The sequence below is a fragment of the Meriones unguiculatus genome (assembly GCF_030254825.1).
Source record: "Meriones unguiculatus strain TT.TT164.6M chromosome 13 unlocalized genomic scaffold, Bangor_MerUng_6.1 Chr13_unordered_Scaffold_34, whole genome shotgun sequence".
Classification (NCBI taxonomy): Eukaryota; Metazoa; Chordata; class Mammalia; order Rodentia; family Muridae; genus Meriones; species Meriones unguiculatus.
The window spans coordinates 12,873,448-12,892,100 of NW_026843646.1; positions in this window are offsets into that span (position 1 = coordinate 12,873,448).

Below are 18,653 nucleotides of genomic sequence, written 5' to 3' on the forward strand. Positions count from 1 at the left end.
AAAACTGAAAAGTGTTATCTCGCACTGTACGGCACAGAAACAAGTTTCCATTGAATGAACAGAAACGCAAAGCACAACTTTGTAAACTAATTCACATATGTGTCGCCTGTTCAATTATTATAACAGGAAACCTGAAAAGTGATATAACCCTAACACTAACCCTAACCCTAAGTCCCTAACCCTAACCCTAACCCTAACCCCTAACCCTAACCCTAACCCTAACCCTAACCCTATCCCTTACCCAGCCCTAACCTAACCCTAACCCTAATCCTAACCCTATCCCTTACCGAGCCCTAACCCTAACCCTAACCCTGACCCTAACCCTAACTTATTCCTAACAGGAACAAGTTTCCAACGAAAGAACGTAAATGAAAAGCACTACTTTGTAAACTGAATCACATGTGTGTCACTCACTCAATTAAGAATACAGGAAAACCGAAAAGTGTTATCTTGCACTGTACGGCACAGAAACAAGTTTCCATCGAAAGAACAGAAAAGCAAAGCACAACTTTGTAAACTAAATCACATACGTATCGCCCGTTCAATTATTACAACAGGAAAACTGAAAACTGATATATCACACTGCACAGCACAGAAACAAGTTTCCAACCTAAGAACAAAAATCCAAAGCACTACTTTGTACACTAAATCACATTTGTGTCGCTCGCACAATTAGGAATACAGGAAAACCGAAAAGTTTTATCTCGCACTGTATGGCACAGAAACAAGTTTCCAAAGAAAGAACAGAAATGCAAATCACAACTTTGTAAACTAATTCACATACGTGTCCCCTGTTCAATTATTATAACAGGAAAACTGAAAAGTGATATAACGCACTGCACAGCACAGGAACAAGTTTCCATCGAAAGAACAGAAACGCAAAGCACAACTTTTAAACGAATTCACATACGTGTCGCCTGTTCAATTATTATAACAGGAAAACTGAAAAGTGATATATCATATTGTACAGCAAAGGAACAAGTTTCAAATGAAAGAACAAAAAAGAAAATCACTAATTTGTAAACAAAATCACAAGTGTGTCACTCGCTCCATTAGGAATACAGAAAAACTGAAAAGTGATATATCTCACTGTACAGCACAAGAACAAGTTTCCAACGAAAGAACAGAAAAGCAAAGCACTACATTTAAACGGAATCACCTGTGTGTCGCTCGCTCAATTAGGAATACAGGAAAACTGAAAAGTGTTATCTCGCACTGTACGGCACAGAAACAATTTTCCATTGAAAGAACAGAAACGCAAAGCACAACTTTGTAAACTAATTCACATATGTGTCGCCTGTTCAATTATTATAACAGGAAACCTGAAAAGTGATATAACCCTAACCCTAACCCTAACCCTAAGTCCCTAACCCTAGCCCTAACCCTAACCCTAACCCCTAACCCTAACCCTAACCCTAACCCTAACCCTATCCCTTACCCAGCCCTAACCTAACCCTAACCCTAACCCTAACCCTAATCCTAACCCTATCCCTTACCGAGCCCTAACCCTAACCCTAACCCTACCCCTAACCGTAACTTATTCCTAACAGGAACAAGTTTCCAACGAAAGAACGTAAATGAAAAGCACTACTTTGTAAACTGAATCACATGTGTGTCACTCGCTCAATTAAGAATACAGGAAAACCGAAAAGTGTTATCTTGCACTGTACGGCACAGAAACAAGTTTCCATCAAAAGAACAGAAAAGCAAAGCACAACTTTGTAAACTAAATCACATACGTATCGCCCATTCAATTATTACAACAGGAAAACTGAAAACTGATATATCACACTGTACAGCACAGAAACAAGTTTCCAACCGAAGAACAGAAATCCAAAGCACTACTTTGTACACTAAATCACATTTGTGTCTCTCGCACAATTAGGAATACAGGAAAACCGAAAAGTTTTATCTCGCACTGTATGGCACAGAAACAAGTTTCCAAAGAAAGAACAGAAATGCAAAGCACAACTATGTAAACTAATTCACATACGTGTCCCCTGTTCAATTATTATAACAGGAAAACTGAAAAGTGATATAACGCACTGCACAGCACAGAAACAAGTTTCCAAAGAAAGAACAGAAAAGCAAAGCACAACTTTGTGAACTAATTCACATACGTGTCCCCTGTTCAATTATTATAACAGGAAAACTGAAAAGTGATATAACGCACTGCACAGCACAGGAACAAGTTTCCATCGAAAGAACAGAAACGCAAAGTACAACTTTGTAAACGAATTCACATACGTGTCGAGTGTTCAATTATTATGACAGGAAAACTGAAAAGTGATATATCATATTGTACAGCACAGGAACAATTTTCAAATGAAAGAACAAAAAAGAAAATCACTAATTTGTAAACTAAATCACATGTGTGTCACTCGCTCCATTAGGAATACAGAAAAACTGAAAAGTGATATATCTCACTGTACAGCACAAGAACAAGTTTCCAACGAAAGAACAGAAAAGCAAAGCACTAATTTTAAACGGAATCACCTGTGTGTCGCTCGCTCAATTAGGAATACAGGAAAACTGAAAAGTGTTATCTCGCACTGTACGGCACAGAAACAAGTTTCCATTGAATGAACAGAAACGCAAAGCACAACTTTGTAAACTAATTCACATATGTGTCGCCTGTTCAATTATTATAACAGGAAACCTGAAAAGTGATATAACCCTAACACTAACCCTAACCCTAAGTCCCTAACCCTAACCCTAACCCTAACCCCTAACCCTAACCCTAACCCTAACCCTAACCCTAACCCTATCCCTTACCCAGCCCTAACCTAACCCTAACCCTAACCCTAATCCTAACCCTATCCCTTACCGAGCCCTAACCCTAACCCTAACCCTGACCCTAACCCTAACTTATTCCTAACAGGAACAAGTTTCCAACGAAAGAACGTAAATGAAAAGCACTACTTTGTAAACTGAATCACATGTGTGTCACTCGCTCAATTAAGAATACAGGAAAACCGAAAAGTGTTATCTTGCACTGTACGGCACAGAAACAAGTTTCCATCGAAAGAACAGAAAAGCAAAGCACAACTTTGTAAACTAAATCACATACGTATCGCCCGTTCAATTATTACAACAGGAAAACTGAAAACTGATATATCACACTGCACAGCACAGAAACAAGTTTCCAACCTAAGAACAAAAATCCAAAGCACTACTTTGTACACTAAATCACATTTGTGTCGCTCGCACAATTAGGAATACAGGAAAACCGAAAAGTTTTATCTCGCACTGTATGGCACAGAAACAAGTTTCCAAAGAAAGAACAGAAATGCAAAGCACAACTTTGTAAACTAATTCACATACGTGTCCCCTGTTCAATTATTATAACAGGAAAACTGAAAAGTGATATAACGCACTGCACAGCACAGGAACAAGTTTCCATCGAAAGAACAGAAACGCAAAGCACAACTTTTAAACGAATTCACATACGTGTCGCCTGTTCAATTATTATAACAGGAAAACTGAAAAGTGATATATCATATTGTACAGCAAAGGAACAAGTTTCAAATGAAAGAACAAAAAAGAAAATCACTAATTTGTAAACAAAATCACAAGTGTGTCACTCGCTCCATTAGGAATACAGAAAAACTGAAATGTGATATATCTCACTGTACAGCACAAGAACAAGTTTCCAACGAAAGAACAGAAAAGCAAAGCACTACATTTAAACGGAATCACCTGTGTGTCGCTCGCTCAATTAGGAATACAGGAAAACTGAAAAGTGTTATCTCGCACTGTACGGCACAGAAACAAGTTTCCATTGAAAGAACAGAAACGCAAAGCACAACTTTGTAAACTAATTCACATATGTGTCGCCTGTTCAATTATTATAACAGGAAACGTGAAAAGTGATATAACCCTAACCCTAACCCTAAGTCCCTAACCCTAACCCTAACCCTAACCCTAACCCCTAACCCTAACCCTAACCCTAACCCTAAACCTAACCCTAACCCTATCCCTTACCCAGCCCTAACCTAACCCTAACCCTAACCCTAATCCTAACCCTATCCCTTACCGAGCCCTAACCTAACCCTAACCCTAACCCTAACCCTAACCCTATCCCTTACCCAGCCCTAACCTAACCCTAACCCTAACCCTAACCCTACCACTAACCCTAACCCTATCCCTTACCGAGCCCTAACCCTAACCGTAACCCTAACCCTAACCCTAAGCCTAACTTATTCCTAACAGGAACAAGTTTCCAACGAAAGAACATAAGTGAAAAGCACTACTTTGTAAACTGAATAACATGTGTGTCACTCGCTAAATTAAGAATACAGGAAAACCGAAGAGTGTTATCTTGCACTGTACAGCACAGAAACAAGTTTCCATCGAAAGAACAGAAAAGCAAAGCACAACTTTGTAAACTAAATCACATACGTATCGCCCATTCAATTATTACAACAGGAAAACTGAAAACTGATATATCACACTGTACAGCACAGAAACAAGTTTCCAACCGAAGAACAGAAATCCAAAGCACTACTTTGTACACTAAATCACATTTGTGTCGCTCGCACAATTAGGAATACAGGAAAACAGAAAAGTTTTATCTCGCACTGTATGGCAAAGAAACAAGTTTCCAAAGAAAGAACAGAAATGCAAAGCACAACTTTGTAAACTAATTCACATACGTGTCCCCTGTTCAATTATTATAACAGGAAAACTGAAAAGTGATATAACGCACTGCACAGCACAGGAACAAGTTTCCATCGAAAGAACAGAAACGCAAAGCACAACTTTGTAAACTAATTCACATATATGTCGCCTGTTCAATTATTATAACAGGAAAACTGAAAAGTTATATAACGCACTGTACAGCACAGGAACAAGTTTCCATCGAAAGAACAGAAACTCAAAGCACAACTTTGTAAACGAATTCACATACGTGTCGCCTGTTCAATTATTATAACAGGAAAACTGAAAAGTGATATATCATATTGTACAGCACAGGAACAAGTTTCAAATGAAAGAACAAAAAAGAAAATCACTAATTTGTAAACTAAATCACATTTGTGTCACTCGCTCCATTAGGAATACAGAAAAACTGAAAAGTGATATATCTCACTGTACAGCACAAGAACAAGTTTCCAACGAAAGAACAGAAAAGCAAAGCACTATTTTAAACGGAAACACCTGTGTGTCGCTCGCTCAATTAGGAATACAGGAAAACCGAAAAGTGTTATCTTGCACTGTACGGCACAGAAACAAGTTTCCATCGAAAGAAAAGAAAAGCAAAGCACAACTTTGTAAACTAAATCACATACGCATCGCCCGTTCAATTATTACAACAGGAAAACTGAAAACTGATATATCACACTGCACAGCACAGAAACAAGTTTCCAACCGAAGAACAGAAATCCAAAGCACTACTTTGTACACTAAATCACATTTGTGTCGCTCGTACAATTAGGAATACAGGAAAACCGAAAAGTTTTATCTCGCACTGTATGACATAGAAACAAGTTTCCATAGAAAGAACAGAACTGCAAAGCACAACTTTGTAAACTAATTCACATACGTGTCCCCTGTTCAATTATTATAACAGGAAAACTGAAAAGTGATATAACGCACTGCACAGCACAGGAACAAGTTTCCATCGAAAGAACAGAAACGCCAAGCACAACTTTGTAAACTAATTCACATATGTGTCGCCTGTTCAATTATTATAACAGGAAAACTGAAAAGTGATATAACGCACTGTACAGCACAGGAACAAGTTTCCATCGAAAGAACAGAAACTCAAAGCACAACTTTGTAAACGAATTCACATACGTGTCGCCTGTTCAATTATTATAACAGGAAAACTGAAAAGTGATATATCATATTGTACAGCACAGGAAGAAGTTTCAAATGAAAGAACAAAAAAGAAAATCACTAATTTGTAAACTAAATCACATGTGTGTCACTCGCTCCATTAGGAATACAGAAAAACTGAAAAGTGATATATCTCACTGTACAGCACAAGAACAAGTTTCCAACGAAAGAACAGAAAAGCAAAGCACTACTTTTAAACGGAATCACCTGTGTGTCGCTCGCTAAATTAGGAATACAGGAAAACTGAAAAGTGTTATCTCGCACTGTACGGCACAGAAACAAGTTTCCATTGAAAGAACAGATAGGCAAAGCACAACTTTGTAAACTAATTCACATATGTGTCGCCTGTTCAATTATTATAACAGGAAACCTGAAAAGTGATATAACCCTAACCCTAACCCTAACCCTAAGTCCCTAACCCTAACCGTAACCCTAACCCTAACCCCTAACCCTAACCCTAACCCTAACCCTAACCCTAACCCTAACCCTAACCCTAACCCTATCCCTTACCCAGCCCTAACCTAACCCTAACCCTAATCCTAACCCTATCCCTTACCGAGCCCTAACCTAACCCTAACCCTAACCCTAACCCTGACCCTAACCCTAACTTATTCCTAACAGGAACAAGTTTCCAACGAAAGAACGTAAATGAAAAGCACTACTTTGTAAACTGAATCACATTTGTGTCACTCGCTCAATTAAGAATACAGGAAAACCGAAAAGTGTTATCTTGCACTGTACGGCACAGAAACAAGTTTCCATCGAAAGAACAGAAAAGCAAAGCACAACTTTGTAAACTAAATCACATACGTATCGCCCATTCAATTATTTCAACAGGAAAACTGAAAAGTTATATAACGCACTGTACAGCACAGGAACAAGTTTCCATGGAAAGAACAGAAACTCAAACCACAACTGTGTAAACGAATTCACATACGTGTCGCCTGTTCAATTATTATAACAGGAAAACTGAAAAGTGATATATCCTATTGTACAGCACAGGAACAAGTTTCAAATGAAAGAACAAAAAAGAAAATCACTAATTTGTAAACTAAATCACATGTGTGTCACTCGCTCCATTAGGAATACAGGAAAACTGAAAAGTGATATATCTCACTGTACAGCACAAGAACAAGTTTCCAACGAAAGAACAGAAAAGCAAAGCACTACTCTTAAACGGAATCACCTGTGTGTCGCTCGCTCAATTAGGAATACAGGAAAACTGAAAAGTGTTATCTCGCACTGTACGGCACAGAAACAAGTTTCCATTGAAAGAACAGAAACGCAAAGCTCAACTTTGTAAACTAATTCACATATGTGTCGCCTGTTCAATTATTATAACAGGAAACCTGAAAAGTGATATAACCCTAACCCTAACCCTAACCCTAAGTCCCTAAACCTTACCCTAACCCTAACCCTAACCCCTAACCCTAACCCTAACCCTAACCCTAACCCTAACCCTAACCCTATCCCTTACACAGCCCTAACCTAACCCTAACCCTAACCCTGACCCTAACCCTAACTTATTCCTAACAGGAACAAGTTTCCAACGAAAGAACGAAAATGAAAAGCACTACTTTGTAAACTGAATCACATGTGTGTCACTCGCTCAATTAAGAATACAGGAAAACCGAAAAGTGTTATCTTGCACTGTACGGCACAGAAACAAGTTTCCATCGAAAGAACAGAAAAGCAAAGCACAACTTTGTAAACTAAATCACGTACGTATCGCCCGTTCAATTATTACAACAGGAAAACTGAAAACTGATATATCACACTGTACAGCACAGAAACAAGTTTCCAACCGAAGAACAGAAATCCAAAGCACTACTTTGTACACTAAATCACATTTGTGTCGCTCGCACAATTAGGAATACAGGAAAACAGAAAAGTTTTATCTCGCACTGTATGGCACAGAAACAAGTTTCCATAGAAAGAACAGAACTGCAAAGCACAACTTTGTAAACTAATTCACATACGTGTCCCCTGTTCAATTATTATAACAGGAAAACTGAAAAGTGATATAACGCACTGTACAGCACAGGAACAAGTTTCCATCGAAAGAACAGAAACGCAAAGCACAACTTTGTAAACTAATTCACATATGTGTCGCCTGTTCAATTATTATAACAGGAAAACTGAAAAGTGATATAACGCACTGTACAGCACAGGAACAAGTTTCCATCGAAAGAAAAGAAACTCAAAGCACAACTTTGTAAACGAATTCACATACGTGTCGCCTGTTCAATTATTATAACAGGAAAACTGAAAAGTGATATATCATATTGTACAGCACAGGAACAAGTTTCAAATGAAAGAACAAAAAAGAAAATCACTAATTTGTAAACTAAATCACATGTGTGTCACTCGCTCCATTAGGAATACAGGAAAACTGAAAAGTGATATATCTCACTGTACAGCACAAGAACAAGTTTCCAACGAAAGAACAGAAAAGAAAAGCACTACTTTTAAACGGAATCACCTGTGTGTCGCTCGCTCATTTAGGAATACAGGAAAACTGAAAAGTGTTATCTCGCACTGTACGGCACAGAAACAAGTTTCCATTGAAAGAACAGAAACGCAAAGCACAATTTTGTAAACTAATTCACATATGTGTCGCCTGTTCAATTATTATAACAGGAAACCTGAAAAGTGATATAACCGTAACCCTAACCCTAATCCTAAGTCCCTAACCCTAACCCTAACCCTAACCCTAACCCTAACCCTAACCTCTAAACCTAACCCTAACCCTAACCCTAACCCTATCCCTTACCCAGCCCTAACCTAACCCTAACCCTAACCCTAATCCTAACCCTATCCCTTACCGGGCCCTAACCTAACCCTAACCCTAACCCTAACCCTGACCCTTACCCTAACTTATTCATAACAGGAACAAGTTTCCAACGAAAGAACGTAAATGAAAAGCACTACTTTGTAAACTGAATCACATGTGTGTCACTCGCTCAATTAAGAATACAGGAAAATCGAAAAGTGTTATCTTGCACTGTACGGCACAGAAACAAGTTTCCATCGAAAGAACAGAAAAGCAAAGCACAACTTTGTAAACTAAATCACATACGTATCGCCCGATCAATTATTACAACAGGAAAACTGAAAACTGATATATCACACTGCACAGCAAAGAAACAAGTTTCCAACCGAAGAACAGAAATCCAAAGCACTACTTTGTACACTAAATCACATTTGTGTCGCTCGTACAATTAGGAATACAGGAAAACCGAAAAGTTTTATCTCGCACTGTATGGCATAGAAACAAGTTTCCATAGAAAGAACAGAACTGCAAAGCACAACTTTGTAAACTAATTCACATACTTGTCCCCTGTTCAATTATTATAACAGGAAAACTGAAAAGTGATATAACGCACTGCACAGCACAGGAACAAGTTTCCATCGAAAGAACAGAAACGCAAAGCACAACTTTGTAAACTAATTCACATATGTGTCGCCTGTTCAATTATTATAACAGGAAAACTGAAAAGTGATATAACGCACTGTACAGCACAGGAACAAGTTTCCATCGAAAGAACAGAAACTCAAAGCACAACTTTTTAAAAAATTCACATACGTGTCGCCTGTTCAATTATTATAACAGGAAAACTGAAAAGTGATATATCATATTGTACAGCACAGGAACAAGTTTCAAATGAAAGAACAAAAAAGAAAATCACTAATTTGTAAACTAAATCACATGTGTGTCACTCGCTCCATTAGGAATACAGAAAAACTGAAAAGTGATATATCTCACTGTACAGCACAAGAACAAGTTTCCAACGAAAGAACAGAAAAGCAAAGCACTACTTTTAAACGGAATCACCTGTGTGTCGCTCGCTCAATTAGGAATACAGGAAAACTGAAAAGTGTTATCTCGCACTGTACGGCACAGAAACAAGTTTCCATTGAAAGAACAGAAACGCAAAGCACAACTTTGTAAACTAATTCACATATGTGTCGCCTGTTCAATTATTATAACAGGAAACTTGAAAAGTGATATAACCCTAACCCTAACCCTAACCCTAAGTCCCTAACCCTAGCCCTAACCCTAACCCTAACCCCTAACCCTAACCCTAACCCTAACCCTAACCCTATCCCTTACCCAGCCCTAACCTAACCCTAACCCTAACCCTAACCCTAATCCTAACCCTATCCCTTACCGAGCCCTAACCCTAACCCTAACCCTACCCCTAACCGTAACTTATTCCTAACTGGAACAAGTTTCCAACGAAAGAACGTAAATGAAAAGCACTACTTTGTAAACTGAATCACATGTGTGTCACTCGCTCAATTAAGAATACAGGAAAACCGAAAAGTGTTATCTTGCACTGTACGGCACAGAAACAAGTTTCCATCAAAAGAACAGAAAAGCAAAGCACAACTTTGTAAACTAAATCACATACGTATCGCCCATTCAATTATTACAACAGGAAAACTGAAAACTGATATATCACACTGTACAGCACAGAAACAAGTTTCCAACCGAAGAACAGAAATCCAAAGCACTACTTTGTACACTAAATCACATTTGTGTCTCTCGCACAATTAGGAATACAGGAAAACCGAAAAGTTTTATCTCGCACTGTATGGCACAGAAACAAGTTTCCAAAGAAAGAACAGAAATGCAAAGCACAACTATGTAAACTAATTCACATACGTGTCCCCTGTTCAATTATTATAACAGGAAAACTGAAAAGTGATATAACGCACTGCACAGCACAGAAACAAGTTTCCAAAGAAAGAACAGAAAAGCAAAGCACAACTTTGTGAACTAATTCACATACGTGTCCCCTGTTCAATTATTATAACAGGAAAACTGAAAAGTGATATAACGCACTGCACAGCACAGGAACAAGTTTCCATCGAAAGAACAGAAACGCAAAGTACAACTTTGTAAACGAATTCACATACGTGTCGCCTGTTCAATTATTATGACAGGAAAACTGAAAAGTGATATATCATATTGTACAGCACAGGAACAATTTTCAAATGAAAGAACAAAAAAGAAAATCACTAATTTGTAAACTAAATCACATGTGTGTCACTCGCTCCATTAGGAATACAGAAAAACTGAAAAGTGATATATCTCACTGTACAGCACAAGAACAAGTTTCCAACGAAAGAACAGAAAAGCAAAGCACTAATTTTAAACGGAATCACCTGTGTGTCGCTCGCTCAATTAGGAATACAGGAAAACTGAAAAGTGTTATCTCGCACTGTACGGCACAGAAACAAGTTTCCATTGAATGAACAGAAACGCAAAGCACAACTTTGTAAACTAATTCACATATGTGTCGCCTGTTCAATTATTATAACAGGAAACCTGAAAAGTGATATAACCCTAACACTAACCCTAACCCTAAGTCCCTAACCCTAACCCTAACCCTAACCCCTAACCCTAACCCTAACCCTAACCCTAACCCTATCCCTTACCCAGCCCTAACCTAACCCTAACCCTAATCCTAACCCTATCCCTTACCGAGCCCTAACCCTAACCCTAACCCTGACCCTAACCCTAACTTATTCCTAACAGGAACAAGTTTCCAACGAAAGAACGTAAATGAAAAGCACTACTTTGTAAACTGAATCACATGTGTGTCACTCACTCAATTAAGAATACAGGAAAACCGAAAAGTGTTATCTGGCACTGTACGGCACAGAAACAAGTTTCCATCGAAAGAACAGAAAAGCAAAGCACAACTTTGTAAACTAAATCACATACGTATCGCCCGTTCAATTATTACAACAGGAAAACTGAAAACTGATATATCACACTGCACAGCACAGAAACAAGTTTCCAACCTAAGAACAAAAATCCAAAGCACTACTTTGTACACTAAATCACATTTGTGTCGCTCGCACAATTAGGAATACAGGAAAACCGAAAAGTTTTATCTCGCACTGTATGGCACAGAAACAAGTTTCCAAAGAAAGAACAGAAATGCAAAGCACAACTTTGTAAACTAATTCACATACGTGTCCCCTGTTCAATTATTATAACAGGAAAACTGAAAAGTGATATAACACACTGCACAGCACAGGAACAAGTTTCCATCGAAAGAACAGAAACGCAAAGCACAACTTTTAAACGAATTCACATACGTGTCGCCTGTTCAATTATTATAACAGGAAAACTGAAAAGTGATATATCATATTGTACAGCAAAGGAACAAGTTTCAAATGAAAGAACAAAAAAGAAAATCACTAATTTGTAAACAAAATCACAAGTGTGTCACTCGCTCCATTAGGAATACAGAAAAACTGAAAAGTGATATATCTCACTGTACAGCACAAGAACAAGTTTCCAACGAAAGAACAGAAAAGCAAAGCACTACATTTAAACGGAATCACCTGTGTGTCGCTCGCTCAATTAGGAATACAGGAAAACTGAAAAGTGTTATCTCGCACTGTACGGCACAGAAACAATTTTCCATTGAAAGAACAGAAACGCAAAGCACAACTTTGTAAACTAATTCACATATGTGTCGCCTGTTCAATTATTATAACAGGAAACCTGAAAAGTGATATAACCCTAACCCTAACCCTAACCCTAAGTCCCTAACCCTAGCCCTAACCCTAACCCTAACCCCTAACCCTAACCCTAACCCTAACCCTAACCCTATCCCTTACCCAGCCCTAACCTAACCCTAACCCTAACCCTAACCCTAATCCTAACCCTATCCCTTACCGAGCCCTAACCCTAACCCTAACCCTACCCCTAACCGTAACTTATTCCTAACAGGAACAAGTTTCCAACGAAAGAACGTAAATGAAAAGCACTACTTTGTAAACTGAATCACATGTGTGTCACTCGCTCAATTAAGAATACAGGAAAACCGAAAAGTGTTATCTTGCACTGTACGGCACAGAAACAAGTTTCCATCAAAAGAACAGAAAAGCAAAGCACAACTTTGTAAACTAAATCACATACGTATCGCCCATTCAATTATTACAACAGGAAAACTGAAAACTGATATATCACACTGTACAGCACAGAAACAAGTTTCCAACCGAAGAACAGAAATCCAAAGCACTACTTTGTACACTAAATCACATTTGTGTCTCTCGCACAATTAGGAATACAGGAAAACCGAAAAGTTTTATCTCGCACTGTATGGCACAGAAACAAGTTTCCAAAGAAAGAACAGAAATGCAAAGCACAACTATGTAAACTAATTCACATACGTGTCCCCTGTTCAATTATTATAACAGGAAAACTGAAAAGTGATATAACGCACTGCACAGCACAGAAACAAGTTTCCAAAGAAAGAACAGAAAAGCAAAGCACAACTTTGTGAACTAATTCACATACGTGTCCCCTGTTCAATTATTATAACAGGAAAACTGAAAAGTGATATAACGCACTGCACAGCACAGGAACAAGTTTCCATCGAAAGAACAGAAACGCAAAGTACAACTTTGTAAACGAATTCACATACGTGTCGAGTGTTCAATTATTATGACAGGAAAACTGAAAAGTGATATATCATATTGTACAGCACAGGAACAATTTTCAAATGAAAGAACAAAAAAGAAAATCACTAATTTGTAAACTAAATCACATGTGTGTCACTCGCTCCATTAGGAATACAGAAAAACTGAAAAGTGATATATCTCACTGTACAGCACAAGAACAAGTTTCCAACGAAAGAACAGAAAAGCAAAGCACTAATTTTAAACGGAATCACCTGTGTGTCGCTCGCTCAATTAGGAATACAGGAAAACTGAAAAGTGTTATCTCGCACTGTACGGCACAGAAACAAGTTTCCATTGAATGAACAGAAACGCAAAGCACAACTTTGTAAACTAATTCACATATGTGTCGCCTGTTCAATTATTATAACAGGAAACCTGAAAAGTGATATAACCCTAACACTAACCCTAACCCTAAGTCCCTAACCCTAACCCTAACCCTAACCCCTAACCCTAACCCTAACCCTAACCCTAACCCTATCCCTTACCCAGCCCTAACCTAACCCTAACCCTAACCCTAATCCTAACCCTATCCCTTACCGAGCCCTAACCCTAACCCTAACCCTGACCCTAACCCTAACTTATTCCTAACAGGAACAAGTTTCCAACGAAAGAACGTAAATGAAAAGCACTACTTTGTAAACTGAATCACATGTGTGTCACTCGCTCAATTAAGAATACAGGAAAACCGAAAAGTGTTATCTTGCACTGTACGGCACAGAAACAAGTTTCCATCGAAAGAACAGAAAAGCAAAGCACAACTTTGTAAACTAAATCACATACGTATCGCCCGTTCAATTATTACAACAGGAAAACTGAAAACTGATATATCACACTGCACAGCACAGAAACAAGTTTCCAACCTAAGAACAAAAATCCAAAGCACTACTTTGTACACTAAATCACATTTGTGTCGCTCGCACAATTAGGAATACAGGAAAACCGAAAAGTTTTATCTCGCACTGTATGGCACAGAAACAAGTTTCCAAAGAAAGAACAGAAATGCAAAGCACAACTTTGTAAACTAATTCACATACGTGTCCCCTGTTCAATTATTATAACAGGAAAACTGAAAAGTGATATAACGCACTGCACAGCACAGGAACAAGTTTCCATCGAAAGAACAGAAACGCAAAGCACAACTTTTAAACGAATTCACATACGTGTCGCCTGTTCAATTATTATAACAGGAAAACTGAAAAGTGATATATCATATTGTACAGCAAAGGAACAAGTTTCAAATGAAAGAACAAAAAAGAAAATCACTAATTTGTAAACAAAATCACAAGTGTGTCACTCGCTCCATTAGGAATACAGAAAAACTGAAATGTGATATATCTCACTGTACAGCACAAGAACAAGTTTCCAACGAAAGAACAGAAAAGCAAAGCACTACATTTAAACGGAATCACCTGTGTGTCGCTCGCTCAATTAGGAATACAGGAAAACTGAAAAGTGTTATCTCGCACTGTACGGCACAGAAACAAGTTTCCATTGAAAGAACAGAAACGCAAAGCACAACTTTGTAAACTAATTCACATATGTGTCGCCTGTTCAATTATTATAACAGGAAACGTGAAAAGTGATATAACCCTAACCCTAACCCTAAGTCCCTAACCCTAACCCTAACCCTAACCCTAACCCCTAACCCTAACCCTAACCCTAACCCTAAACCTAACCCTAACCCTATCCCTTACCCAGCCCTAACCTAACCCTAACCCTAACCCTAATCCTAACCCTATCCCTTACCGAGCCCTAACCTAACCCTAACCCTAACCCTAACCCTAACCCTATCCCTTACCCAGCCCTAACCTAACCCTAACCCTAACCCTAACCCTACCACTAACCCTAACCCTATCCCTTACCGAGCCCTAACCCTAACCGTAACCCTAACCCTAACCCTAAGCCTAACTTATTCCTAACAGGAACAAGTTTCCAACGAAAGAACATAAGTGAAAAGCACTACTTTGTAAACTGAATAACATGTGTGTCACTCGCTAAATTAAGAATACAGGAAAACCGAAGAGTGTTATCTTGCACTGTACAGCACAGAAACAAGTTTCCATCGAAAGAACAGAAAAGCAAAGCACAACTTTGTAAACTAAATCACATACGTATCGCCCATTCAATTATTACAACAGGAAAACTGAAAACTGATATATCACACTGTACAGCACAGAAACAAGTTTCCAACCGAAGAACAGAAATCCAAAGCACTACTTTGTACACTAAATCACATTTGTGTCGCTCGCACAATTAGGAATACAGGAAAACAGAAAAGTTTTATCTCGCACTGTATGGCAAAGAAACAAGTTTCCAAAGAAAGAACAGAAATGCAAAGCACAACTTTGTAAACTAATTCACATACGTGTCCCCTGTTCAATTATTATAACAGGAAAACTGAAAAGTGATATAACGCACTGCACAGCACAGGAACAAGTTTCCATCGAAAGAACAGAAACGCAAAGCACAACTTTGTAAACTAATTCACATATATGTCGCCTGTTCAATTATTATAACAGGAAAACTGAAAAGTTATATAACGCACTGTACAGCACAGGAACAAGTTTCCATCGAAAGAACAGAAACTCAAAGCACAACTTTGTAAACGAATTCACATACGTGTCGCCTGTTCAATTATTATAACAGGAAAACTGAAAAGTGATATATCATATTGTACAGCACAGGAACAAGTTTCAAATGAAAGAACAAAAAAGAAAATCACTAATTTGTAAACTAAATCACATTTGTGTCACTCGCTCCATTAGGAATACAGAAAAACTGAAAAGTGATATATCTCACTGTACAGCACAAGAACAAGTTTCCAACGAAAGAACAGAAAAGCAAAGCACTATTTTAAACGGAAACACCTGTGTGTCGCTCGCTCAATTAGGAATACAGGAAAACCGAAAAGTGTTATCTTGCACTGTACGGCACAGAAACAAGTTTCCATCGAAAGAAAAGAAAAGCAAAGCACAACTTTGTAAACTAAATCACATACGCATCGCCCGTTCAATTATTACAACAGGAAAACTGAAAACTGATATATCACACTGCACAGCACAGAAACAAGTTTCCAACCGAAGAACAGAAATCCAAAGCACTACTTTGTACACTAAATCACATTTGTGTCGCTCGTACAATTAGGAATACAGGAAAACCGAAAAGTTTTATCTCGCACTGTATGACATAGAAACAAGTTTCCATAGAAAGAACAGAACTGCAAAGCACAACTTTGTAAACTAATTCACATACGTGTCCCCTGTTCAATTATTATAACAGGAAAACTGAAAAGTGATATAACGCACTGCACAGCACAGGAACAAGTTTCCATCGAAAGAACAGAAACGCCAAGCACAACTTTGTAAACTAATTCACATATGTGTCGCCTGTTCAATTATTATAACAGGAAAACTGAAAAGTGATATAACGCACTGTACAGCACAGGAACAAGTTTCCATCGAAAGAACAGAAACTCAAAGCACAACTTTGTAAACGAATTCACATACGTGTCGCCTGTTCAATTATTATAACAGGAAAACTGAAAAGTGATATATCATATTGTACAGCACAGGAAGAAGTTTCAAATGAAAGAACAAAAAAGAAAATCACTAATTTGTAAACTAAATCACATGTGTGTCACTCGCTCCATTAGGAATACAGAAAAACTGAAAAGTGATATATCTCACTGTACAGCACAAGAACAAGTTTCCAACGAAAGAACAGAAAAGCAAACCACTACTTTTAAACGGAATCACCTGTGTGTCGCTCGCTCAATTAGGAATACAGGAAAACTGAAAAGTGTTATCTCGCACTGTACGGCACAGAAACAAGTTTCCATTGAAAGAACAGATAGGCAAAGCACAACTTTGTAAACTAATTCACATATGTGTCGCCTGTTCAATTATTATAACAGGAAACCTGAAAAGTGATATAACCCTAACCCTAACCCTAACCCTAAGTCCCTAACCCTAACCGTAACCCTAACCCTAACCCCTAACCCTAACCCTAACCCTAACCCTAACCCTAACCCTAACCCTAACCCTAACCCTATCCCTTACCCAGCCCTAACCTAACCCTAACCCTAATCCTAACCCTATCCCTTACCGAGCCCTAACCTAACCCTAACCCTAACCCTAACCCTGACCCTAACCCTAACTTATTCCTAACAGGAACAAGTTTCCAACGAAAGAACGTAAATGAAAAGCACTACTTTGTAAACTGAATCACATTTGTGTCACTCGCTCAATTAAGAATACAGGAAAACCGAAAAGTGTTATCTTGCACTGTACGGCACAGAAACAAGTTTCCATCGAAAGAACAGAAAAGCAAAGCACAACTTTGTAAACTAAATCACATACGTATCGCCCATTCAATTATTTCAACAGGAAAACTGAAAAGTTATATAACGCACTGTACAGCACAGGAACAAGTTTCCATCGAAAGAACAGAAACTCAAACCACAACTGTGTAAACGAATTCACATACGTGTCGCCTGTTCAATTATTATAACAGGAAAACTGAAAAGTGATATATCCTATTGTACAGCACAGGAACAAGTTTCAAATGAAAGAACAAAAAAGAAAATCACTAATTTGTAAACTAAATCACATGTGTGTCACTCGCTCCATTAGGAATACAGGAAAACTGAAAAGTGATATATCTCACTGTACAGCACAAGAACAAGTTTCCAACGAAAGAACAGAAAAGCAAAGCACTACTCTTAAACGGAATCACCTGTGTGTCGCTCGCTCAATTAGGAATACAGGAAAACTGAAAAGTGTTATCTCGCACTGTATGGCACAGAAACAAGTTTCCATTGAAAGAACAGAAACGCAAAGCACAACTTTGTAAACTAATTCACATATGTGTCGCCTGTTCAATTATTATAACAGGAAACCTGAAAAGTGATATAACCCTAACCCTAACCCTAACCCTAACCCCTAACCCTAACCCTAACCCTAACCCTAAACCTATCCGTTACCCAGCCCTAACCTAACCCTAACCCTAACCCTAACCCTAATCCTAATCCTATCCCTTCCTGAGCCCTAACCCTAACCCGAACCCTAACCATAACCCTAACTTATTCCTAACAGGAACAAGTTTCCAACGAAAGAACGTAAATGAAAAGCACTACTTTGTAAACTGAATCACATGTGTGTCACTCGCTCAATTAAGAATACAGGAAAACCGAAAAGTGTTATCTTGCACTGTACGGCACAGAAACAAGTTTCCATCGAAAGAACAGAAAAGCAAAGCACAACTTTGTAAACTAAATCACATACGTATCGCCCATTCAATTATTACAACAGGAAAACTGAAAACGGATA